Source organism: Schistocerca cancellata, chromosome 2, assembly GCF_023864275.1.
Source record: "Schistocerca cancellata isolate TAMUIC-IGC-003103 chromosome 2, iqSchCanc2.1, whole genome shotgun sequence".
NCBI lineage: Eukaryota > Metazoa > Arthropoda > Insecta > Orthoptera > Acrididae > Schistocerca > Schistocerca cancellata.
This window is the reverse complement of record NC_064627.1, coordinates 363,454,527-363,468,016: the sequence shown is the minus strand read 5'-3', so window position 1 is coordinate 363,468,016 and position 13,490 is coordinate 363,454,527.

The following is a 13,490-nucleotide window of genomic DNA, read 5'->3' as shown; positions in this document are numbered from 1 at the left end:
CTGGCGTTACTTCTCGACGTAATCGCCCTGCAGACGTACACATTTTTGACAACGCTGACGCCATGATTCCATGGCAGCGGCAAAGGCTTCTTTAGGGGTCTGTTTTGACCACTGGAAAATCGCTGAGGCAATAGCAGCACGGCTGGTGAATGTGTGGCCACGGAGAGTGTCTTTCATTGTTGGAAAAAGCCAAAAGTCACTAGGAGCCAGGTCAAGTGAGGAGGGAGCATGATGAATCACTTCAAAGTTGTTATCACGAAGAAACTGTTGCGTAACGTTAGCTCGATGTGCGGGTGCGTTGTCTTGGTGAAACAGCACACGCGCAGCCCTTCCTAGACGTTTTTGTTGCAGTGCAGGAAGGAATTTGTTCTTTAAAACATTTTCGTAGGATGCACCTGTTACCGTAGTGCCCTTTGGAACGCAATGGGTAAGGATTACGCCCTCGCTGTCCCAGAACATGAACACCATTTTTTCAGCACTGGCGGTTACACGAAATTTTTTTGGTGGCGGTGAATCTGTGTGCTTCCATTGAGCTGACTGGCGCTTTGCTTCTGGATTGGAAAATGGCATCCACGTCTCATCCATTGTCACAACCGACGAAAAGAAAGTCCCATTCATTCTGTCATTGAGCGTCAACATTGCTTGGCAACATGCCACACGGGCAGCCATGTGGTCGTCCGTCAGCATTCGTGGAACCCACCTGGATGACACTTTTCGCATTTTCAGGTCGTCATGCAGGATTGTGTACACAGAACCCACATAAATGCCAACTCTGGAGGCGATCTGTTCAACAGTCATCCAGCGATCCCTCAAAACAATTCTCTCCACTTTCTCGATCATGTCGTCAGACTGGCTTGTGCGAGCCCGAGGTTGTTTCGGTTTGTTGTCACACGATGTTCTGCCTTCATTAAACTGTCGCACCCATGAACACACTTTCGACACATCCATAACTCCATCACCACATGTCTCCTTCAACTGTCGATGAATTTCAATTGGTTTCACACCACCCAAATTCAGAAAACGAATGATTGCACGCTGTTCAAGTAAGGAAAACGTCGCCATTTTAAGTATTTAAAACAGTTCTCATTCTCGCCGCTGGCGGTAAAATTCCATCTGCCGTACGGTGCTGCCATCTCTGGGACGTATTGACAATGAACGCGGCCTCATTTTAAAACAATGCGCATGTTTCTGTCTCTTTCCAGTCCGGAGAAAAAAAAATCGGAGACCTTAGAACTTGAATGCACCTCGTGCAACGCTCTCGGTCAAGGTTGCCAAACGAAGTGAAATCGTGAAAGTGCCACTATCTCTAATCGCCGTCGAAGGGAGAAATATCAGCAGAAGAGTGAGTTTGAACGGAGCAGAAACAGGTGCGACATTTCAGCCCAGCGGGGAACAGTTTGTTACATCGTTTTGGACAAGTGATCTCGGCTATTATACATTAAGAATAACATGATGGCAACATCAGAGAAGCTTTCCAGGGCCAGATGCTATCCCTTGCTTAAGTAACATTCTTTTCCTTCAGAAGGACAATGACTGTATACGAGTGTGATAAAGAACGTACTAGCATGCTTCGATGACGAGTGTTACAGCTTACCTGGAATACATATTCGCCGGACATTCACGTATCAGAGACATCGAGTGTGTGGTCGGTCTACAACTTACGCAGTAGGTAACTAAAGAATGCCTGTAAAGGGTGAAGAGGAGAATGCGAAACGGTCTCTCCCCTCGATCCTTTCCACCCAATGGGTGTCTACGGTCTGTGTTTCTAGCAGTCCGAAAAATATTGCCCCACTAGTAAACTTCACTGGAGCCTGGATTTGCTTCCTTGATTCCCGTTTATGGTTTCCCAGGTTCTTTTATATTTGGTATGCAGTACCAGAGAGGAAGAGGAAAACTCTCGTCTAAAGTGCATACAGATATTGTAAGCAACGAACAGACGGAAGAACCCTGATGTTGGGTATGTTTTACGAGTAACTATATAAAGCGGGTATCGTGACGAAAAAGGTATTTTATTAGATGTATATCCAGTATCAGTGTTAATAATCTATTAATTCGGCAGGTACTTTCAGCGCATATGTACAAGTGGAGAATTTGGGCGATATTATTTCAGAAGTGTCAGTGCCCTGAAGAGGTGATCCATTTTAATATATTTACGTTGCTCGAAACTCTTCATGGAAGTCACATTTACGATATTGACGTTACTATATCAATGAAATTTTTTTTAGAACTGAGCATAATATATCACTGTGATACCATTCTGCCTAAAGGACGCCACAACGCACACCCTACTTGCTGTTGCATTCTTCTCGTACTCATTCTTCTCAGCTGTGGGCAGGTCGTAACGATGAGGCACTATGGAGTCACAATATCGACGGAGGTTCGCATATAATATACCCGTACCTTCTTTGATTCAGTTACACGACGTTTAGACGATCTCGTTTTCAACATGTAGGAACTTCGCAATGTACCGAATTTTAGTGAAGGATTGCGTGCAGTTCCATAATCCTATTTACTGCCTCAATGCTATTTAAGTAATTTGTTACATATTCTGCAAGTCACTCGCACGATTTTTATCAAATTGATGTGGAATGAGTCAGCTTACGCACAAGATACACATGACTTGTTTGTGATTGCGCCTACATGCCGGTTATTTACAGGTTACCAAGGAACGCATTTGCTTATCTTTAACAAGATTAAGGGTAAAATTCCTGATTTTTAGTGATACTCGTATAACAGTGACATCATTTTATAAAAGTAACTGTCCATAAGAAATTATTTAAAATTTCCTTTGGTACTTGTTAGACATTTCATGTTACTGGAAAAATGATCTAAGATTCTTGTGGCAGCAGAGTTGAAATCCTCTTTGATCCAGAGACAGTTTTAATAATAAGTAATTAAGTACAGTTACTGGTGTTGTAGCTGGAACCATTAATATTCCAGAACTGTGACAATATTTTAATGACGAACTATATTAGCGAATATATACACTGTGAAGCAGCAGTTAAAGAACCTAGCTTGTTCAACAGGGATATACGATATGACTCTATATGAACACAAAATATTATTCTCATTGCTCGTTTATCAGCAATCGGTGTTTTCTTTCTAAGTGATGAGCTACTCCAGCAAAGTGTACCGTAAGACAATAATGTGTAGAAATAGGCAAAATAATTTAAGATGTTATTTGTTTCTCTAAAACTATCAACTGTAAGACGGACAAAAGCAGCTCATTAATCATAAAATGTAGTATCGCAGACGATAATCCCAATTTGTTACATAAAATATCAGCTTCGAAAGTATCTTCATGTGACAGGTTCAGTGTAAAAAATTATAAAAGTTCGAGCATTTCAGTATTTCAGTACACACTTCAATTTATTAACATGTTTTTCTTTAAATCGCTGTGTGCTGCAATAGTGGCATATACTCGAGTAAATCTACACGTCTTTTCTGTTTCACTATTAGATCCACAGTCTTTCTGAAATGATGTGTTCATTCTTCTCTTTTCTGCGGACACACAAATGGACCGCTGCAACTAAGATTTACCCTCTTAATTAGGCACTACAGGCAAAGCTGTCGCAATTCAAGACGTTAAATTATCGAGGAGTCACGCAGAAAAATTACTGCCAGTGATGGGCTTGGAGTAAATGTGTCACGAGGTAGTCTCAGTTTATGTATTGTTCTTCGAGTTGCTGCTACCATAAAATTAGTATATTTATGGAAATACTAGAAAACCTAAATCAGGATAAGATGGCGGATATTTATAGCCTGGCCCTTGTGTATCTAGTACCTTAACCACTGTGCAAAATAGCTAGCTCCTCCAACACACACGGAAAACATTCACATGTGAAGAGTGTAAGCTCCGAGCAAATAGAACACATGACATTATTGAAGGAGAGAAATACTCACACGTAAAACTAGCCTCGGACGTGCCCCTAGGGAACGTTATAGGACCGTTACTGTTCACCACATACACTGCCTGACAAAAAGGTGGGGCACCCAGATAGGGGAAAGGGGAAACGAAATGAAACTTCATGGGTTGAGAGTGTTTGTGATGTTGCTTCAAAGATTATAGGATCGAGTCAAATTTACTGAGAAATTGGCAGTATGTGCCCACTTATCAGCTTGAAATTGAACTTTCTCTGGCTTGGATGCATACACTGATTCGGTTGGGAAGGGTGTTATAATGCCGTAGTATCCTCTCCTGAAGCACCCTGGGCAACAACTGTTGTAACTCGTCCTTGATATCTCGGACACTGGCACTGTTACAGAGCTGACGCAATAGCTGTTCCCTTACACAAAAATGGCTCTGAGCACTATGGGACTTAACATCGATGGTCATCAGTCCCCTAGAACTTAGAACTACTTATACCTAACTAACCTAAGGACAGCACACAACACCCAGTCATCACGAGGCAGAGAAAATTCCTGACCACGCTTCCCTTACACGTTCTATCGGTGACAGTGCTGGGAAGCTTGCTGACCCCGGGAGTACCTCGACATCACACAGACAGTTCATAATTGCGGACGAGCACTGGCCTATTAGGAAATGGCGGATGAGAGGTTATACATGATGACGCTTGATGTCCGCGACGTACCACTGTGTCGCCAGAGATTTCTCCGTCAATACCAATCGTCAGATGCAGTCATACCTGACGGCTCATCACACCATGAAGCAAAGAGTAACACCACGGTGCCTCTCCAAAATATTTTAAGAATGGGACCTCTCCCCACGACGCTGCCGTAGTCGCCAACGATGGCTTTTCGAGGAGTGCAGAACAGCGATTCACGACTGAACACAATGTACGCTGTTTATTCGGCAGGCTATGCTATCCGGTCACGGTATCAATCCAAACACAGATGTTTGTGTTGTCACAACCCAGGCATTGGACAATAATTCCCTAGATCGGCTGCTGCTAGCCTCCCACCAGTGGTGCGGGATGACGCAGAATCTTAGGGAGAGTCCACTTCTGTTTTCGGGTAACAGGCGCAACTGTGGATCGGTCACGATGTGCTTGGTGCACAATACAGTGATTCCCGCCTTGTGGTCGTCAGACTTGGTCAATCCGAACCTTGACGACGAGTATGCCAGCCCTCACTTTCCCACTCAGTCCATCGGGTCACTGTCACATTCAAATGCCCCACTAATCTGGATATTGCACGATTCCGGCAGCGGCCTAAACGGAGGATCACAATAACACCCCATTCAATCTAAGGAGTTGACAACTCTGTCTCAGACGAGTGCGTGACATCTCTATGCCCTTCACGATAGTTACTCAACGTGTGACGCTGTTCACACACCTTATATACCCACACACGAGTGAAACTAAAGCCGTCTGGCGGTCGTTCCACCTCTCACAGAGTATTGCATCTGCGAGTAGTCTCATTCATTAAATGTGCGTATGAATCAATTTAAAACGGGATGATCACAAGGAAGTAATCCTAGGAAAGACAAAAACTTAATTTCATTCATCATAATCTTTTTTTTTCTTTTTTTGCGAAAGTCTGCAGCTGTAAAACTTCATCAGTGATTTAAATAATAAAACCCTGGTACAGTTATATTTTTACATGCGTAGTGCATAGCACGACGAGTTTTAGAAATATGTTCCCATTTTCAAGCGCTAATATTTACTTTAGTGTTGAGCAATGAACGGAGGCACAGCATCTGTAAGTAGTTGCACAAGAAGTAGCATTTTCTAACAATAGTGTCTAAAAATTCCAAGACCTACATTTTCCGATTGGTGTAAAACCCGAGAAAAAACGATTGCACGACAAGAGAAGCAGAACAACAGGCATAAGTCAAACAAAATACCGATGTACTAAATAGTACGTACTTGAAAATGGAGACACTATGTGACCAAAAGTGTCCGGACACCTCCAAAAACATATATTTTTCATATTAGATGCACTGTACTGCCACCTACTGATACGTATTCCACGTCAGCGAAGTTAGTAGTCATTAGACATCGCGAGAGAGCACAATGGGGAGCTCCGCGGAACTCACGGACTACGAACGAGGTCAGGTCATACGTCTGCACGCGAGATTTACACACTCCTAAACATCCCTAAGTCGATTGTTTCCGAACTGAAAACGTGAAGAAACCGGCTGCGGTGGTCTAGTCGTTCTAGGCGCGCAGTCGGGAACCGCGGGACTGCTACGGTCGCAGGTTCGAATCCTGCCTCGGGCATGGATGTGTGTGATGTCCTTAGGTTAGTTAAGTTTAATTAGTTCTAAGTTCTAGGCGACCGATGACCTCAGAAGTTAAGTCGCATAGTGCTCAGAGCCATTTTTTTGAAAACGTGAAGGGACACCTACAGGACAAAATCGTACAGGTCGACCTCGTCTATTGACTGACAGTGACCGCCGAGAGTTGAACAGGGTCGTAACGTGTAACAGGCAGACAATATCCAGACCATTACCCAGGAATTTCAAAGTGCATCAGGATCCAATGCAAGTACTATGACAGTTGGGCGGGAGGTATGAAAACTTGGATTTCATGGTCGAGCGGCTGCTCATAAGCCACACATCACGCAGGTGAACACCAAAAGACGCCTCACTTGGTGTAAGGAGGGAAAAATTGGACGATTGAACTGTAGAAAAACGTTGTGTGTAGTGACGAATCACGGTACACAATGTGGCAATCCGATGGCAGGGTGTGGGTATGGCGAATGGCCGGTGAACGTCATCAGCCAGCGTGTGTATCGCCAACAGTACAATTCGGAGGCGGTGGCCTAATGGTGTGGTCGTGTTTTTCATGGAGGGGGCTTGCACCTCTTGTTGTCTTGCGTGGAACTATCACAGCACAGGCCTACATTGATGTTTTAAGCACCTTCTCGCTTCACATTGTTGAAGAGCAATTTGGGGATGGCGATTGCTTCTTTCAACACGGTCGAGCGTTTGTTCATAATGCACGGCCTGTGGCGGAATGGTTACACGACAATAACATCCCTGTAATGGACTGGCCTGCACAGAGTGCTGACCTCAATCCTATAGAACACCGACCGACATCGATACCTCTCCTCAGTGGAGCAATCCGTGAAGAATGGGCTGCCATTCCCCAAGAAACCTGATGGGACGTATGCCTGCGAGAGTGGAAGCTGTTATTAAGGCTAAGGGTGGGCCAACACCATATCGGATCCCAGAATTATCGATGTAGGGTGCCACGAACTTGTAAGTCATTTTCAGCCAGATGTCCGGATACTTTTGATCACATAGTGTACACGTCCTTACACGCGTCGTGCTACGCGTGGAAAAACATAATTGGTGTGGTATTTGATAATTTGAATCATTAAAAGTAGATTCATTCGATGCATAGTGACCAAGTGTAGTCCAGCCACGAAGGAGGAAGCTGTCAAAACACTCGTTCGACCGATACCTGATTTTGCTCGTTACACTGTGAGTCTTACCAGATAGGATTAACAGAGGAAACCCAAATAAGAGATGCGCATTTCGTCAGAGACTCGTTTAGACCCTGCGAAAGCGTCACTAAGATGCCCATCCAATTCCAGTGGTAAACGCTACAATAGAGCTGCGTTACAGCATCGTGTACTGTTAAAATTCCGGGACGGTACCTTCGTAGATCCTAAAACTAATATTTTGCTTCCACCGTGTATATCTCGCGAAAAGAACGTGAAAGTCAAATTGGAGACTGTCGAGCTCACATGGGGGTCTACGAACAATCGTTCTTCCGACGCACGGTTTGCGTCTATACGTGAAGTGGTAAAGCGACATCGGTACACGTGGTACCCTCCGCCACCCACCATAATGTGGCTTCCGGAGTAGGGATGGAAATGCTGGTTCCTGCTAATTTGACATTTCGTATTATCGACGTTCACAGCGAACTCCGGGAGGTAAAAGAACAGCGGCACGCGAATCACGGACAGAAGACACCCGGGCGGCCATGCCGCGATCGCCGCCGGCTGCGCGTGCGATGTTGTGCGTGGCGCGGCGCGGCGCGGCCGATCGCACGACTGGCTCCGACGCCGTCGCAGGGATACGGGCAGGTGTCCCCAGGCTCCCGGTTCTGCGAGCTCGCCTAATTAGCACCAGTTAGCGTGCGGCGCCGCCGTAATATAATACCGTTCCGTCTCTGGCCGCGCGGTATAAATATTGATGACGCCTAATGTCTTGATGTATTTTAAAAGTGACAGGAAAATTGTCACTCTAATAGCCGCTCCATGAATCATCTCCTCCATTTTAATGGACGGCTCTTATGATTTTCGTTGTCAGGATATTATACGGACCTGGTAACAGGTTATACGTGACATGAAATTATTTTACAGTGCTGGAGCACGCAGGGGTGTCCAAAGCATAAGTGTCGATGTCGACTGACGATATGTGACTTTTTCCCCAATTTTCGGAGATACAATCCTGGAAGCAGACATCAACAAAACGTTTTAAACTACGAGAATATGAATTATTTCATCAGAGACGATTACTGTCCTACAGCCGTCCATTTCTTGAGAATATTTCAAAATATTCACAGCGAGACTAGTTCAAAAAAGTGTTCAGAGTTCGTTAAGGAAAATCTAAGACTATTTTGTTCGATGCTCCTTTAATATCTGTAATAAGTGTAAATTAATAAGATCCGCAGTGTATTTCTTCCTCAAATATATCAAAAAGATGGTTCAAATGGATCTGAGGCAGGATTCGAACCTGCGACCAAAGCGGTCGCGCGGTTCCAGAGCATTTCCCCGGCCGGCCAAATACACTCCTGGAAATTGAAATAAGAACACCGTGAATTCATTGTCCCAGGAAGGGGAAACTTTATTGACACATTCCTGGCGTCAGATACATCACATGATCACACTGACAGAACCACAGGCACATAGACACAGGCAACAGAGCATGCACAATGTCGGCACTAGTACAGTGTATATCCACCTTTCGCAGCAATGCAGGCTGCTATTCTCCCATGGAGACGATCGTAGAGATGCTGGATGTAGTCCTGTGGAACGGCTTGCCATGCCATTTCCACCTGGCGCCTCAGTTGGACCAGCGTTCGTGCTGGACGTGCAGACTGCGTGAGACGACGCTTCATCCAGTCCCAAACATGCTCAATGGGGGACAGATCCGGAGATCTTGCTGGCCAGGGTAGTTTGAAAGGGTACAGTACCGCCCGACATTGAAAATAGGTACAACATACTTCATTATTTTTTGTCAGAACAACACATTTTTTTTGCAAAATAACTCAATTTCAATTAATACAGCGAAGCCGGATACCAGTGTAGGAATGAATGACTATTTATTTATTTAATTTATCATATGTGCAATCCCACAAAATAAATCCCGTTTGGTGAGATCTTTTGAAATGAATGAATGTATGGTCGTCTGCTAACCACAGATAGTGAATGTGAATATATGATCATCTTTGAGTCGATCCTTTGGCCACCTTTGGTGGGACCAAAGACATGAAATTTACCAGAGCTTTGAGCGCCTGAAATGTGGCTGACCAATAAGGTAGCAAGGTGCTTCTCCCACTTCGACAGAGGTGCGAGGGAACCTGAATACGGCCATGTTTCAGCACTCTACCGCTGGATCCTGTGCTGTTAACACCTGTTTTAGTTGTGCTACGTAATGACGAAAGAATGGAGGCATGGTATGCATGTGGAATATTTAAGAGTAGTTTGAAATAATAATTTCGCTATTTCAGGAACTTTTGTGCGGAGAATTAAAGGTCAGGCAGGTAATATTAATGGGATTGTAGTAATCTTCGGAAGTGACCAACGGTCACAAAGAAACCACGTGTAGCAATAAGTTGAAATACTTCCGTGTGCTTAAGCTAAGCTGAATTACTAGCGTGTGTACAATAAGTTGAAATATTTAAGAAATAGCGTGTGTACCATAAGTTGAAATATTTAAGAAATGGCGTGTGCAGGACTTGAAATTAGAGACGAGCACTTCCACGTGGTGAGTACTGTGTGAGTCAATCTGTGTATGAGACAAAAGATAAAGAGAAGTACTCGTCCATGGTATCAGTTGAGGACTCGCGTGTGTGATGAATACATTAATATTACTTTGCGTGTGACGCTAGATTCAAACTCTGAGAGAGAAGCAAGGTGAGTCAGCCGTCTATCCAGCAACGCCACATGGCTTGCATTGCACAGGAAGACGTGCATTTATCTCCAGAGTTCACAGTAGGAAAGTAGAATTACAAAGTGGGACAGTGTCGTGTGAAACTGGGATCAATATTAATTGAAGTGGGAAAGCTGAAAGTGATAATGTTGTAACCATTCTCTGTGTAGTATTTCATATTGTTGTGTGGTGTATGTCATGTAATTTGGGTATGTGTGGTTTCCATGGGTGTGTAGCGAAGTAGTTTCAAAAGATTAGTGGGTTATGCTTGTTCCTTCTGTACCGCTCGGTCTGGAGGAAAGTTTCGTGATGATGATTGTGAGAGTCGAAGTGTGAGGTATAATAAAAGATCCACCAACCTATCCAGAAAGTGCACTGTAGCGTTAAATAAATTACGAGACCATAATATAGAGATTCACTAATGTAAAGCCATGCCCACTGGGCGGAATTTCTCATATGTTATTGTTGTAGGTTATAGAATTTGTGTGTTTAGGTTAGGGAATTAATCGGAATAAATCAGATAGTGAAAAGAAAGAGATTGGTAGACTATTCCTTCAAATTGTATGTTGTCATAATGTCCCGAATTTATAATGTGTGCGCCATTCATATTCAGTGGGATGGCCACGTGTAAATAAAAGCCGTCAAATAAAAGACAAAAAGAAAATGTGGTCCTGCCAGTGCGTAGTGTACAGTCAGAGTTCTGTAAATCACTGATAGTCAGATATGCGTTTCCGTTGCGTAGTAATCATATAGGAGGATAAAGTGTAACGAAGTGTGAGTACTAGAGTTCATGTTACTCGTTAAATTAAGAAAGAATCCACTCGCTTGGCAGACCACTCATCTTGCAGGCCTGACTGCTTGATGCCACAGTATGAGCAAGGCATGTGGGAGCCTCTCATAATTTCGACCCTGCCAGGATATTTTGCTGTTAGGGTTTGCTATTAAGATTCTTTTTTGATGGAATGTATGGTGATAGCGCTAAGAAGTAAATTTTTTTCTGTTTGCGATTTCTTTCTGGATAGGTTGGTGGATCTTTTATTATACCTCACACTTCGACTCTCACAATCATCATCACGAAACTTTCCTCCAGACCGAGCGGTACAGAAGGAACAAGCATAACCCACTAATCTTTTGAAACTACTTCGCTACACACCCATGGAAACCACACATACCCAAATTACATGACATACACCACACAACAATATGAAATACTACACAGAGAATGGTTACAACATTATCACTTTCAGCTTTCCCACTTCAATTAATATTGATCCCAGTTTCACACGACACTGTCCCACTTTGTAATTCTACTTTCCTACTGTGAACTCTGGAGATAAATGCACGTCTTCCTGTGCAATGCAAGCCATGTGGCGTTGCTGGATAGACGGCCGACTCACCTTGCTTCTCTCTCAGAGTTTGAATCTAGCGTCACACGCAAAGTAATATTAATGTATTCATCACACACGCGAGTCCTCAACTGATACCATGGACGAGTACTTCTCTTTATCTTTTGTCTCATACACAGATTGACTCACACAGTACTCACCACGTGGAAGTGCTCGTCTCTAATTTCAAGTCCTGCACACGCCATTTCTTAAATATTTCAACTTATGGTACACACGCTATTTCTTAAATATTTCAACTTATTGTACACACGCTAGTAATTCAGCTTAGCTTAAGCACACGGAAGTATTTCAACTTATTGCTACACGTGGTTTCTTTGTGACCGTTGGTCACTTCCGAAGATTACTACAATCCCATTAATATTACCTGCCTGACCTTTAATTCTCCCCACAAAAGTTCCTGAAATAGCGAAATTATTATTTCAAACTACTCTTAAATATTCCACATGCATACCATGCCTCCATTCTTTCGTCATTACGTAGCACAACTAAAACAGGTGTTAACAGCACAGGATCCAGCGGCAGAGTGCTGAAACATGGCCATATTCAGGTTCCCTCGCACCTCTGTCGAAGTGGGAGAAGCACCTTGCTACCTTATTGGTCAGCCACATTTCAGGCGCTCAAAGCTCTGGTAAATTTCATGTCTTTGGTCCCACCAAAGGTGGCCAAAGGATCGACTCAAAGATGATCATATATTCACATTCACTATCTGTGGTTAGCAGACGACCATACATTCATTCATTTCAAAAGATCTCACCAAACGGGATTTATTTTGTGGGATTGCACATATGATAAATTAAATAAATAAATAGTCATTCATTCCTACACTGGTATCCGGCTTCGCTGTATTAATTGAAATTGAGTTATTTTGCAAAAAAAATGTGTTGTTCTGACAAAAAATAATGAAGTATGTTGTACCTATTTTCAATGTCGGGCAGTACTGTACCATTTCAAGTTGACTTACACCTTCTAGAGCACGTTGGGTGGCACGGGATACATGCGGACGTGCATTGTCCTGTTGGAACAGCAAGTTCCCTTGCTGGTCTAGGAATGGTAGAACGATGGGTTCGATGACGGTTTGGATGTGCCGTGCACTATTTAGTGTCCCCTCGACGATCACCAGTGGTGTACGGCCAGTGTAGGAGATCGCTCCCCACACCATGATGCCGGGTGTTGGCCCTGTGTGCCTCGGTCGTATGCAGTCCTGATTGTGGCGCTCACCTGCACGGCGCCAAACACGCATACGACCATCATTGGCACCAAGGCAGAAGCGACTCTCATCGCTGAAGACGACACGTCTCCATTCGTCCCTCCATTCACGCCTGTCGCGACACCACTGGAGGCGGGCTGCACGATGTTGGGGCGTGAGCGGAAGACGGCATAACGGTGTGCGGGACCGTAGCCCAGCTTCATGGAGACGGTTGCGAATGGTCCTCGCAGATACCCCAGGAGCAACAGTGTCCCTAATTTGCTGGGAAGTGGCGGTGCGGTCCCCTACGGCACTGCGTAGGATCCTACGGTCTTGGCGTGCATCCGTGCGTCGCTGCGGTCCGGTCCCAGGTCGACGGGCACGTGCACCTTCCGCCGACCACTGGCGACAACATCGATGTACTGTAGAGACCTCACGCCCCACGTGTTGAGCAATTCGGCGGTACGTCCACCCGGCCTCCCGCATGCCCACTATACGCCCTCGCTCAAAGTCCGTCAACTGCACATACGGTTCACGTCCACGCTGTCGCGGCATGCTACCAGTGTTAAAGACTGCGATGGAGCTCCGTATGCCACGGCAAACTGGCTGACACTGACGGCGGCGGTGCACAAATGCTGCGCAGCTAGCGCCATTCGACGGCCAACACCGCGGTTCCTGGTGTGTCCGCTGTGCCGTGCGTGTGATTATTGCTTGTACAGCCCTCTCGCAGTGTCCAGAGCAAGTATGGTGGGTCTGACACACCGGTGTCAATGTGTTCTTTTTTCCATTTCCAGGAGTGTATATCAAGATTCAGCGATTCTGCTAATAG